This window comes from Quercus robur, chromosome 3, assembly GCF_932294415.1.
Source record: "Quercus robur chromosome 3, dhQueRobu3.1, whole genome shotgun sequence".
Classification (NCBI taxonomy): Eukaryota; Viridiplantae; Streptophyta; class Magnoliopsida; order Fagales; family Fagaceae; genus Quercus; species Quercus robur.
In genome coordinates, this window is record NC_065536.1 from 57,356,097 (window position 1) to 57,370,803 (window position 14,707).

Sequence of the window (14,707 nt, forward strand, 5' to 3'; positions counted from 1 at the left end):
CTAAAATTATAGGTCTTCCACAGGTAAATATTTTTGTGAGAAGATATAATATATTGAAAAATTTTCATTTTAAACCCTATAGTTTAAAGATATAACAAATTAAACCCTGGGATGAGTTTTAAAAAAAATAACAAAAGAAATTATTAACTTATATTAAAGATCAAATATAATAATTAATATTCTATATACGTAGTTGAGAGGTTTAATTTGTTTTTTTTTTTTTTTAACCTCACTCTGATTTTATGAATATAATTTTGAGCATCTCGATATGCTAAATGCTTGCCTTCGAGCAATGTCCAATTAATATATTTATTAACAAAAATGTTTTACTATATGCTCCATGATTTTGTGTAAAAATCACAAAATATTCAAAATGACACAGCTAAAGGAAGTTGGTATCTCTCATATTATATGTACACCCGCTAAATCTGGTTGGAGTTTGATGATCTCATTGCAGCATCATGCTCAAAATTTCATAACCATACGCAATCTCTCACTTGGTCAAACTTTTTTTTTTTTTTTTTCACTTTTTGAGTCATTGACTTACACTTTAGGAAATACTTGCTACACATCTTATTGTACACATGCGAAAATTGCATTGAAAACGTGACTTGAAATTGTTACTTTTAGACTTGAAAAATTCTTGTTACACATTTTGTTGCACACTCGAAAATTGCACTGAAAACATAACTTGAAGCTGTACTCTTAGACTTTGATCTCGCCTCAATTGGAGTATAGTGCTTGCAGACATGCCATCAGTGTTCAGATATGTTGAACAACCATGCACCAAATTCACTTATGTGTCACATGCAAATCTTCATAATAAGAGTTCCAGCATAGATGTCTTTAATCTGTTTTTGAACAATTAATGCATTAAATTTGACGGTGATCTTTTGTCAGGCAATAGAACTCATGGTTGTTGATGCTCTATTAAAAGCAAATGATTGTCTTGACATTGCATCCTCAATTCATCAACGGCAGAATTGGAAGGTTTGAACTTTACACATTATCATGAAACTTCTAGGTTTTACTTTACAGCTCTCACATAGTCTCTCCGAAAGTGCAGTTAGATGACACAAACTTAAAAATCATTGAAATTTCTAATACCCAAGAGCTCAAGGAAGCAAGAGACATTATCCAACGCATTCAAAGAAGGGAGCTATATCAGGTATCTTATTACAATTGCAAGATGGGGAAGAAGTGGTAATGTTTGAAGTAGTAAATTTTGGATAATATCAACCATAAAGGCAATATAATTTTATCGCCTTAATATGTTTCTCAGTTCTGCAATGAGTTCTCTGTCCCAAAGGCAATATAAGAGTGCTTTGCATGGACCTTAGGCACTGATTTTGTAGACAGTTACTACTTTGAATTAGGTGTGTTCAAAAAGAAGTGTTTCATGCAAATATTCATGCACTTGTTTCAGATGGAGCAACCTTACCTATCAATTGGGCAGAATCTAGATGACAATGGAGTGGGGTGAGGTTGGGTTAGCTTAGGTCTAAGGTTTGGTTATCAGTGATGCTGAATCTAGCCTTATTAATTTTGGTTGGGCTGGTTGGGGCTTAGTCCATGAATACTAGCTACTTTGTTTTGGGGGGAGGAGGGTGGTTGGTGCCTGTTGCTTTCAACTGTGTGTATGGAAAATGTGCTTTGAGGCAAGATTAACAGGTAATCGCTCCTTTCTTTCTTTTTTGATTTGGTGGAATTCTTAAATACTGTTCAAACTAGTTGATACCGTATTGTACCGGCCGATACTCATCGTACTAGTCAATGAATAGGTATAGAAACACCCTTTAAAATGTAATGCTTTAAATACCGGCCATTACTAGGTTATACTGGACTTAGCGGAGAAAAACGGACATTTTGGCCAGTAATCAAAACTAGGCCGGTTCAAAAAATAAAAATCCAATCACATAGCCCAGTCACTGCTACTCACTACCACATTAGTGGTCATTGCCATTTCTTCGATCGCCTAATCCTCAGCTTCCTGCCCTCCTATCGACTCCTCTCCTCGTTCTTCTTCTTCTCTTCTTTTTTTCCCCCCTGTTTTGTCTGCCCTACGTGTGAATATCTTATGCAACAGTGAAATCTGATGGAAAGTGAAGGCTTTTTTCTTTATCTCCACCCACCCACTGGGCCATGTGGCCAAGTTTTAATGTTTTGCAATTTTTCTTCTTTATCTAGGTACAATGGTGTATATATATAGATCATTCTTGTTTAGGCTTTGATAGGTGAGGCATACATTTATTATTTTAATGACTCTTAGCTAATCATATAGGCTTTGACCAATATATATATATGTATGTATATGTGTGTATATATATATATATATATATATAAACTAGCAGTTCACCATTTTTAACTAGTACCAAAATATTTCATTCTTCCTGACCAATCCAAAATGACCTCTAGTACAGTATTGACAACTTTGATACCGCCTTTGAAAAATAACAAAAGATTGGAAGTTTCTTGAAAAATTTCATACTTAGACAAATAAAAAACTTTGTGATAATTAAATAATACTCGAACTAAACTCAGTTGAAATGGGAGTTTACAGAAATCCATTTTCAGCTACTAACTCTGAAATTAGACAACCAAAACATATCAGATTACCAAATTACTCTAGGCATTGATATTCAAATAAAGTCCAATGATTAAAAGCTAGTAGCATATTATTGCAAATTGCAAAGGGAATCAAGAGTTGACTCGATAATACAAACAAATTATTGACGAACCCTAAGTGGGTGGTTGCATGGCAAATTTAGCTCGTATTTCTAGATCTCTTTTGTCTCTAAGGAACTTAGAATGCATGTTATGAATTATAATGGATCATTGTCTTGGGTGGAGTTAGGAAAGTCTTGGCATATCTAGCTTAGAAGAGAAGAGAGCCGAAGGCGAACATGTTAAGTTGGTTGGCATAATATTATTAAAACATTGTGCTACACAAAGCCGATATATTGAAGAGAGAGAAAGGGATAGAGAGTGCAGATATGAATCAAATTTTCTGGGGTGGTTGTAGATATTTAGCAGCTGTTCTTTCTGTTTTTGGCTCTTGGTGTTACTTTTCAATATCTTGAATCTTTCCCTCATTTTGCTATGCGAAGATTTTTTCTGTCAAAAGGACACTTGTAATCTGCACTAGATTAAAAGAATGTATATATCTAATGGTGAAAACATTTAGCTCTGTTTTGTATTGGATGAATTTAACCCCACCAATTGATTAGAAAACAAGTGCATAGTTAATTTTTTCCGGTGCAGACAAATGGCAAAAGCCCTTATATGGGCAACAGCAGAGGATTTGGCAAGGAATAGAGGACAAGTTCTCTCTCTTTATCGCCAAATATTGCGGAGCATCAACTCCCCAAAGCTGCCACTCGCATTTGCAGCAAGATTGGCTAAGAAAGCAGAGGTTCGTGCTATCTTCATGTTGGCTTCTAAAGAGTCATCCCTGCATAACATTGATGGCCTTATTGACACTGCTGAGTACTCTCTTTCCCTTTTAAGGAAAGGTGAAATTCCCAAATACATATAATGAGTAAGTCATCTCTCCCTCTCTCTCTCTCTCTCTCTCTCTCTCTCTCTCTTTGTTCAGTGTTTAAAACTTTCTTTACCTCTACAAGATACAAATTGAACAATCTCAGTTTGATGTGACATCTTGTTTACTAAAATCAAAATTTTAGTCCTTTGTGATGCATGGATGTATGTTTATTATGCACCCATCTATGACCATAAGTTGGCCAGATAATTCTCAAAAGCAGTTCCATTTTTATTGAACTGAAAAAGTGGATTCATCATATATCTTTGGGAAAAAAATTGTTGTCTGGTTGTCTTTTCATTTTGTCCATGTGTAAGGAATATTGCTTATATAATATGGTTTATATTGATTCTGAGGTCAACAATAATAGCTCACCGTGAGAAAGTCACTTACTATATGCTATTGATTATATATTTAAGACAATGATTTACGAATACAAAGAATGAACTAATGCAGTGGATTATGACCCTTGCATTTATGGTAATGCCAACATATGTCCTCTTGATGCACAATGAAGCTCGTGAGCAAGAATTTCAACCAAAACTTCATTTAATATAAAAATAAGTTACATGATCAGAAGAATTATCATCTCCTTTCAGGTTTTCATATTATTATGCAGAAGACAAGTAAATATTGTGTGAGATGTGATTGGGAATAATAATATATGACCTGGGTCAACTAAATAACTTGTGATGATGAAATTGCAACATGAATGTCATCTTAATTTTTCTAGTAAAATAAAAGATTTTTTTTTATCAAGATATGGATGACTTCATTATTCATATTTGTAACATGCAGATATTTGTAGGCAAAATTTAAATATCTTAAAATATCTTTTGGTCAATATATTTTCTTTTGTATTCAGAAATTTGTTCTCAATCGATTTAGTTCTTATAAAACATTGATTGAATATTTTTATATATTGCTCTTCACCATTTATGCTTGTCACTTCAGGTAAATTCAGCAAATCATTTATACCTCATTTAGGCATTAGGATGCTAGTCACTTTAAATTCATTATAAATATTCTGTGCGAGATCTTTGTTTGGCTATATTTTTTGTCATTTGGAATACTTAATCAAATTGGAAGGGTTAGCTTTTAATTCTTTAGTTTTCCAAATCTTCTCCTCACTCCCCCCCCCCCCCCCCCCCCACCCCCTCTTTCTCTCTCTCCTGATGATTCAGTATGTTCATTGATTTGTTGCTGAGTGCCTGCTCTTTGGGGACTAGGGTCAACTGGTTTGTTGGAGTAAATCATATCTTGAGGGGTCAAGGTATGGTAGAGCAAGACTTGCTTCTTATGGTGTGAAGACAATACTGCGGAGCTGATTTGTATTCAATGTCAAAGAATGCGTTTTCTTCATAAGATGTGTTGCAAATAATTTGTATCTATGAAAAAAAATTAACATATTGCTATTAATAAACCTGATTATGGAAAGGTTTCTGAAAGTTGCACTTGAACTCTTGAAGGAATTTTTGTTCGTGATAATGAAATTGGAATCAAGCTTTATCAAATTTCTGTTAAATCAGGCTACCATTTGGCACAAAAAAATTTCCAGAGATTGTGACAGGACGGAATGCTCTACTGGGGTATTTGGGAGCCGCATCTTGTTAAAGATTTGGAGGCTCCATTTACCAAAAAAAAAAAATCAAAGTCTTAATGTGGCGGGCATGTAAGAATATATTGCCAACCCATGTGAATTCAATGAAGCGAAGAGTAATTTCAGAGGAAACCTGTGAAGCATGTAAACAATTCCCTGATACAAGTCTTCATCTTCTTTGGGTATGCAATGTTGCACAGGATGTATGGGCTAGCTACTCTGTTTGGCTGCGGAAATGTGTTCAAGGTCAGTAGGATATATTCAGCTTATGGGTGAGTTGTTGGATCGACTTGAAGAGGATGAGTTTGAGCTTCTTTTGGTGCAAGCATGGTTATTTGGCATCAAAGAAATGTGGTGGTTCATGGTGGGCAGCTCCAAGAGCCCAGTGCTTTGAATCACTGTGATAGGGATGTCTTAGAGGAGTATCGACAGACCCAAACACAAATGTTGATTCCAAATCCTGCAGTATCTGTTGAGGTATGATGTCCACCTCCGCCCTCTCGGTTTAAGCTCAATTTTGATGCTGCATTGTTTGCTGATCTTGATGAGATTAGGATGAGAGCAATAGTTCAAAATGAAAAAGGGGGAGATGATGGCATTTATATCAGCCAGAGGCCCTTCTATAGTTGATAGTGTAACGCTCCAAAATCATAAATAATAAAAGTCTATTCAATCTAAAATAATCCATAAAAATATTAAATAAATGTAACTAGCAACCTAAAATCTCATCACAAACGTTAGAGTTCTAATCCACCAAAGATAAAATATTCTCAAAATAATTCTTCAGTAAAATGTTTAATACCATAAAAATAATTATAAAAATCCTCAGTTTTACAAAATAATTCGTAACTGTTGTCTTCCAAGAATCTCTACTCCAATAATCCCTCTAATGTATCTGTAAGGGGAAATACAGGGGGGGGGGGGGCGGTGAGATAACTCAATAAGTGGAATTCACTAACGTTGAGGTGTGAGAACAAACCTTTCAAATAAATAATTCCTACAACAAATTCATAACTTGAAATTCATTAATATTTTGTCATCAAATATTTCACATAAAAAAAATATCTTTATATTGTGAGCCATAATATATATGTGTGTGTATATATATATATATATATATATCAATACCATCATATAAACAATTTTCTAGATTTTTCTCGTGATTAACGTTTACGCCTTGTTGACAGGGTTGTGTTGTCCCCTTTTTTGGGATTGGAACCTCATTTTCATACATTTTCTTAGGGATGACTCATTTGGAACCTAAAGGTGCACTTCTTTACTAAGGAGCTTCCTTTTTTGATCCTCAATAGTATACTTCCTAACTAAGGAGCTATCAAATGTGCACTGTTCCCTTTTCTCGGATCGTCCCTTACTAAGTATTAACTGCAGTATGATTGTCTCTTGTTAAGGACTAAATACAATACTGAGCTTTTAATCACGACTTGCTATAGGTTTTCAAAACATATTTAATATGCTCACAAAAATAATCCATTCATAATTCTAAAAAATATAAAGATATATTCACACATACAAGTTTCAATAAATTCAGGTTGTCCCACAAGTTTTTCATAAAATGAATAGTCAATGTGTACATCAAACATCTATAAAATATCAATTTATATATAGGATATCAACATATTTCTTGATATGAGAATAATTTGATAATCAACACTATTTTGGGATAACTCCCAAAATTAGTAAATACCACTTACCTCTTATTTGTAAAAATATGAAATTAACAACCCTTGAGTCACACTAAATCAGTAGAATTAGAACCTAGCAACACCAAAAATAGGTTCATCAATACTCGAATTTCCCACTTAAAATAAGTTTTCACACTTAAATAGTTTAATCTATCAATATTAAAGCCTATAGAGATGTTAGATTCTCTGTGCCACTTTGATTGCAGTACTGAGGCTGCCTTATAATTCAAACTATATGTAGGGTCTAGTTTTGCTCAAATTTCTTTTCCCTCTCTACTGCCCAATTTCATTCCTAGTTAGTGGATGTTTTCTTTGCTAATATAGAAAGACAATGAAAGCATTATTTTAATGTCATTGGAAAGGGTATAAGAAATATCTAGATATTTTCTTTGTTGAAAATTTCTTGTTTTAAGAAGGCATCTCAACTTGCTAGTGGCTGAAAGGTCAAGACTATATTTGACGAGGAGAATAGGGGAAAACAAAAAGGCTATATGCATCATTCTTACTCCAATATAATAACAATTATAAGTCATCTTCTCCATTAATATAAGGATAGGTGGAGATTGACAGGTCAAACACATGCCTAGAAGTCCTTTTTCTTTTAATATATTGATAGGTTAGGTTTTATAAAGTGATGCCTATTATCCTATTAGCTACTAAAGTAATTTCAAGCATTCTCTTTCCTGCAAACATAGGACAAGTCTAGCCATTGAATATTCAACTCCCTAAATTTAGAGCTAAAGGAAACCATATCTGCTGAAGTCTCACGTTCAACTGCAAAGCAGAAAAAAATAAGTTGTTCAACCGTGTGTTGCGGCTAAAACAAAAGAAAATCTTTTATATATATATACACGTGTATCTTAAGAGGTAAAATGCTAGGGTTTTTAAAAGCTTATCAATGCCTATATATTTACTTATGCCACCTCACTTGGACTTCATATTCCATAGTATTTATCTTATCTTTAATATCTTAGGCTCAAATAAATTAAATCCATTTAATTGTAGGCCTCATTTTTAATTTACGTATAATAATTAAATTGATATCAAAATTATGGGGTGTTACATCCTTCCCTCCTTAAAAAAATTTCGTCCTCGAAATTGTACATACCTTCGTTAACGAACAACTCTGGATAATTTGATTTCATCTCATCTTCTCGCTCCCAAGATGCCTCCTCCACTGTGTGATTCTTCCAAATGACCTTAACTAATGATATGGTCTTGGTGCATAGCACTTGATCCTAGCAGTCAAGAATTTGGATTGAAACTTCCTTATAAGTCAAGTTGTCTTTGATCTTGAGTGGCTCATAGTTCAAAATATGTGAAGGATTCGGGATGTACTTCCTCAACATGGAAACATGAAACACATTATGCACTCTTGCAAGTGTAGGCAGTAAGGCCAACTCGTAGGCAACTTTACCAATGCATTTTAGGATCTCAAATGGACCAACAAATCTGGGACTCAACTTCCCCTTCTTCCCAAATCTCATCACACCCTTCATTAGGGCGCCTTTCAAAAATACCATATCTCCAACTTCAAATTCTACTTCCCTTCTCAAGTTGTCATAATAACTCTTTTGTCGACTTTGTGCTGTTTGCAACCTTTCATGAATCAGATTAATCTTCTCAAATGTCATCTGAATGATTTCTGATCCCAACAATTTTCTCTCACCAACCTCTTTCCAACACAATGGGGACCTGCATTTTCTACCATATAAAGCCTCATAGGGAGCCATATCAATACTAGAGTGGTAACTATTATTATAGGAAAATTCCACTAAAGACAAGTATTTTTCCCAACTTCCTTTGAAATCCAATACACAAGCCCTTAAAATATCCTCCAAAGTCCTAATAATCCTTTCTGATAGTTCATCTATTTGTGGGTGGAAGGCTATACTAAAGCTAAGATTAGTACCCAAAGCTTAATGTAGACTTTCCCAAAACTTTGAGGTGAATCTTGGATCTCAATCAAACACAATTGATGCTAGAACTCCATAAAGACTCACAATCTCATCAATATATATCTGTGCTAGCTGATCAAGTGAGTAATTCATCTTAACCAGAATAAAATGTGCTGTTTTTGTCATCCTGTCCACAATTACCCAAATGGCCTCATGTCCCTTAGGAGATCTTGGCAAACCAGTCACAAAATCCATACATATATACTCCCACTTCCATTCGGGAATGGGAAGTGGTTGCAGCAATCCTGAACGTTTCTGGTGTAGTGCCTTAATTTGTTGGCAAGTCAAGCATTGCTCTACAAATTGAGCTATCTCTCTCTTCATGTTATTCCACCAATAAGTTTCTCGAATGTCACGATACATTTTAATGCTACTAGGGTGCACTGAGTATGGGGTACGATGTGCTTCTTCCATAATCTCCTTCTTTAATGCAAAATCATTTGGCACACAAAGTCTATTTCCACACCTCAAAACACCATCATTAGACACATTAAATCCTGGTCTCTTCTCTTCTTGTACTTCTCCTATGATCTTTACAATTTATGCATCATCAACCTGTGAAATCTTAATCTTTTCGATCAAAGTGGGTTGTATTGTCAGACTGGCCATAAAGGCTTGGGAATCACCCATACCAATTTCAATTCCCATCCTCTCCAAGTCATTAATAATCTCCTTTTGAGTAGTTAACAAGGCAACTAAGAAACCAGAGGACTTCCAACTAAGTGCATCAGCTACCACATTAGCCTTGCCTAGATGGTAATTGATTGAGCAATTATAATCTTTAATCAACTCAAGCCACCTTCATTGTCTCATGTTCAACTCTTTCTGAGTAAAGAAGTACTTCAAGCTCTTATGATCTGTAAAAATCTCACACCTTTCACCATACAAATAATGTCTCCAAATCTTCAATGCAAACACCACTGTAGCTAACTCCAAGTCATGAGTGGGATAATTTTGTTCATAACTCTTTAATTGGCGGGAAGCATAAGTTATGACTTTACCATGCTGCATCAACACACAACCAAGCCCTTTTCTTGAAGCATCACTATAAATGACAAAGCCTCCCAAGTTGCTAGGGATAGTTAGTATTGGTGCAGTGATCAACCTTTGCTTAAGTTATTGAAAACTCTTTTCACATTCTTCTGTCCACACAAACTTGGCATTCTTACGGGTTAGTTGAGTCAATGGGACTGCAATATGGGAAAATCCCTCTACAAACCTCCTATAATAGCCAGCAAGGCCTAAATAGCTTCTAACCTCACTCACATTCATCGGTCTTGCCCAATTAATCACAGCTTCAACCTTACTAGGGTCTACAGAATCCCTTCCTCAGATATCACATGCCCTAGGAACACCACTTGATCAAGCCAAAATTCACACTTTTTAAACTTCGCATATAGCTTCTTCTCCCTCAAAATTTGAAAAACAATTTTCAAGTGCTCTTCATGTTATTCCATACTTTTGGAGAAAATTAGAATATCATCAATAAAAACAATAACAAAGTGGTCTAGGTACTTATGAAACACCCTATTCATCAAGTCCATAAATGTAGCAGGAGTATTGGTCAATCCAAAAGGCATTGCCAAGAATTCATAGTGCCCATACCTAGTCCTGAAAGCTGTCTCGGGTATGTCTTCACTCTCGATTTTCAACCAGTGATACCCAGAACGAAGGTCAATCTTAGAGAAGACTTGTACCCCTTGCAATTGATCAAATAGGTCACCAATACAAGGGAGAGGGTATTTGTTTCTCACAGTAACCCGGTTTAACTCACAGTAGTCAATATACAACCTCATAGTCTCATCCTTCTTTTTCGCAAATAAAACTGGTGCACCCCAAGGAGATGCACTTGGTCTGATGAACCCTTTATCAAGGAGTTCTTGTAATTGTTCCTTGAGTTCTTTAAGTTCAGTTGGTGCCATCCTATATGGTGCTTTCGATATAGGAGAAGTTCCAGGGAGCAAATCAATGGAGAATTCAATCTCCCTATTTATAGGTATCCCTCGTAGGTTTTCAGGAAAGACATCAAGAAACTCCCTCACAACAGGGATATCATCCAACTTCAATACCTCTTTCCTAGTGTCCACCACATGAGCTAGGTACCCTTGGCATCCTTTCCATAATAAACGCTTAGCTCGAAGGGCTGATATCACCCTAGGTAAAGCATGCATCCTAGAGCCTTAAACCGAAATTCGGGTTCTCCTAGAGGCCGAAACACCACTTCTTTTCTAAAACAATCTACACTAGCATGATAAGCCGCCAACCAGTCCATTCCCAAAATTACATCATAGTCATACATGTCCATCAAAATTAAGTCTGCTAAAATTTCCCTATCCTCAATTTGGATGACACAAGACTTAAGCATAGAATTACACACCAAAGAATCACCCATAGGTGTGGCCACACACAAGTCATAATCCATAAGTCCAGGTTTCTTATCACATAACTTAGCATATCGAGAGGAGATAAAAGAGTGTGTAGATCCAGAATCAAATAGAGTTTTAGTAAAGTTTGAGAATAATGGGAGGATACCTGTAACCACAATATCTGAAGCTTGAACGTCTTGTGGTGTGAGTGTAAACACTCTCCCTTGTGCCTTCCTCCTCTAGTCATCCTTTCTAGGTTGTGCTATTGAGTTTTGTTGAGGAGATGTACAGTTTCTAGCTAAGTGTCTTGTCTTCCCACAATTATAGCAAGCCTTTCCTTCAAAGAAACATGTCTTATCTCCACGAAACCTTCCACACATAAGGTAAGCATTCGAACTTCTACCTTGAGCATTCTGGGGTGGATTCTTATTTTCTGGCTTATTTGATGATGAATTACTCCCAAACCTCCCAACAGATCCTTTCTTGTTCCAATGACCTTAAGCATTGTCTTGTCGAAAGCCTGTTTGTCCAGTGTTTCTAGGTGGGTTCTCATTCCTAACATTGTTCTTGAAATCTTCCTCCAGACTCATAGCTCTCTTAACTGACTCTGCATAATTATCAACCCCTGATGCAATCAGATGGTGTCAAAGTCTCTCATTCAACCCCTTTTGAAATTTGCTTGCTTTCTTCACCTCAGTAAGGATTAAGTGGGGTCCAAAGCGAGATAACTCGATGAATTTAGCTGCATATTGCTCAACAATTGTACTTGCACCAAATCAGCAAATTCCCTCTCTTTTCGTTCCCGAACCACCTCAAGGAAGTAGTTATCATAGAAAACTCCTTTAAATTTCTCCCAAGTGATGGGGTTTTTCTCAGTGTCCATTCCCTCCAAAATGGCTTTAGTTGATCTCCACCAACGCTCAGCTTCTCCAATCAACTTGAAAGTTGCAAACTGCACCTTTTGAGAGTCAGTGCAATCTAAAGCTTCTAATAACTTCTCCATCTGCAAGAACTAGTTCTCAACTTCCGTGGGATTTGGCTTCCCATCAAAAGAATGGGGGATTTTGCTTCATAAAAGTCTCAAAAGAGCAACTAGCCCTTGCCTTTACTCTACCTGCGCCTCTACTAGCAGCATGGATCAACCTGTCCAACAGTCAGGCAGCAACTTCATCCAAAAGATCAGTGCGTGTCATCCTAGGATGTTTATTATCTCTCAAGTTTTGAGTGACTTCAACCTCAGTATCAACCTTTGCTTTGGTTGACCTTCGCAAATTAACAATAAGTTCCTCACTATTAGAATTAGCTACTCTCTTCTTTTTGGGTGGCATGATACCTTGTTAACAAAGAAATCGAGAAATTTTTTGGTGCAACATTTATTACTACTAAACATAAGAAGTAACATTGCCAAAATTATTTAAAATATCTCATCAAACATAACCTAGATACCAATTGCTCTGTCAAAAAAATTAAGATCATAACCTAGTTTCAAGTGTCAATAGGATCATAACCTAGTTTTCAAGTGTCTACAGAATCATATCCTAAGCTCTGATACCACAATTGTAACGTTCCAAAATCATAAACAATAAAAGTCTATTCAATCTAAAATAATCCATAAAAATATTAAATAAATGTAACTAGCAACCTAAAATCTCATCACAAATGTCAAAACTCTAATCCACCAAAAATAAAACATCCTCAAAATAATTCTCCAGTATAATGTTTAATGCCATAAAAATAATGATAAAAATCTTTAGTTCCACAAAATAATTCGTAACTGTTGTTTTCCAAGAATCTCTACTCCAATAATCCCTCTAACGTATCTATAAGGGGAAATAAAGGGGGTGAGATAACTCAATTAGTGGAACTCACTAACATTGGGGTGTGGGAACAAACCTTTCAAATAAATAATTCTTACAACAAATTCATAACTTGAAATTCATCAATATTTTGTGATAGGCCAAAAACGTATTGACCCCTTGTGATGAATTAATTGATTAATTAGTCAAGTTTATTAATTAATCAAATTAACATGCAATGTACGTGGTAGCACAAACAAATCACCAATTAAACTAAGTATGCAGCGGAAATTAAATTGACACGGTGATTTGTTTACAAATGGGGAAAACCTACACGGCAAAAACTCCACCGGGTGATTTTAAGGTAACCACTCCCAAGAATCTACTATTATCAAAACAAGCGGTTACAAGTAAAGGAATCTCAGTACCTTCTACCAACCTACAGGTAAACCCTTACCCCAATACCTAATTGGACTTGTTCTATTGTGACAATCTCTCCTTTTCAATGCACAGCTCCCAGTACATGACTAACTAATTGCGCGGATCCCAGTACGCGACTTGATCACCAACTTGAGAAGGATGTTGGCTGCAAAGTTTTTTTATTCATCACATGATGAAGATCATGAAGTTGCTTGGTCACAAAACCCTACGGTGTACAAACACAGCAGCTTCTTGAAGAGAAAGAAGAACTAGGGCAAACTAGGTTTCCAGTCACACCTTTCTTCATACTTGTGGAACTGTGCTCTTGTGCAACTTCTATAACCTTTTACAACCCTCAAAATAATCCTTATATATATTTAGGGTTGTGAGAAAAGAAAGCCCAAATATACATTCACGGATTGGATTGAAATCAGCTCTAAAAAACTAGATTTCATAAACCTCAATAGATAGCCATCTATCGAGCTAGCTGTCGAGCCACAGGCTTCAGTAGCTTTTTAAATCTCGATAGATGCTAGTTGTCGAGCTAGCTATCGAGATTTAAAATCCTGCACTTTCTCACTTGATTCTTGGACAGACTTGCATGGCTTTAACACTTGAACTTGAAACCTTGTTTCTTGAAGCATTAAACACATCCTAAATTTACCCAATTACAAGTAAAGTGCGTTTTGTCAAAGGATTAACCAATTACATAAAATGTTGACATATGTTCCTAACATTGAATCACATATGTCATAACATTTTGTTATCAAATATTTCACATAAAAAATTATCTTTATATTGTGAGCCATCATAATATATATATATATATATATATAATTTCCTAGGTTTTTCTCGTAGTCAACGTTTATGTCCCGTTGACAGGGTTGTGATGTCCCATTTTTGGGACTAGAATCTCCTTTTCACACCTCTTCTTAGGGGTGGCTCCTTTGGAACCTAAAGGTGCACTCTCTTGCTAAGGAGCTTCCTTTTTGGATCCTCAATAGTATACTCCCTTGCTAAGGAACTATCAAATGTGCACTGTCCCTTTTTCTAGGACCGTCCCTTGCTAAGGACTAACTGCAATATGATTGTCCCTTGCTAAGAACTAAATACAATACTAAGCTTTTAATCATGACTTGCCATAGGTTTTCAAAACATATTCAATATGCTCACAAAAATAATCCATTCATAATTCTCAAAAATATAAATATATATTCACACATACAAGATTAAATAAATTCAGGTTGTCTCACAAGTTTTTCATAAAACAAATAGTTAATGTGCACATCAAACATTTATAAAATATCAATTTATATATAGAATATT

General features: G+C 35.5%; 1 protein-coding gene across 3 annotated transcripts in view; it reads left to right on the forward strand.

The window, feature by feature from the left end:
• Positions 1-14,707, forward strand: part of LOC126718523 (disease resistance protein RPV1-like) — a 161,567-nt gene that overhangs the window by 134,081 nt on the left and 12,779 nt on the right. Inside the window, exon 10 of one of the 3 annotated variants that reach the window (XM_050420767.1) lies at positions 901-971. The exons of the other annotated variants lie outside the window; for them this stretch is intronic. The gene's annotated coding sequence lies outside the window, so the exon portion shown is untranslated. Of the gene's footprint in view, positions 1-900; positions 972-14,707 lie in introns of those variants that run through there. 3 annotated transcript variants of the gene reach the window in all.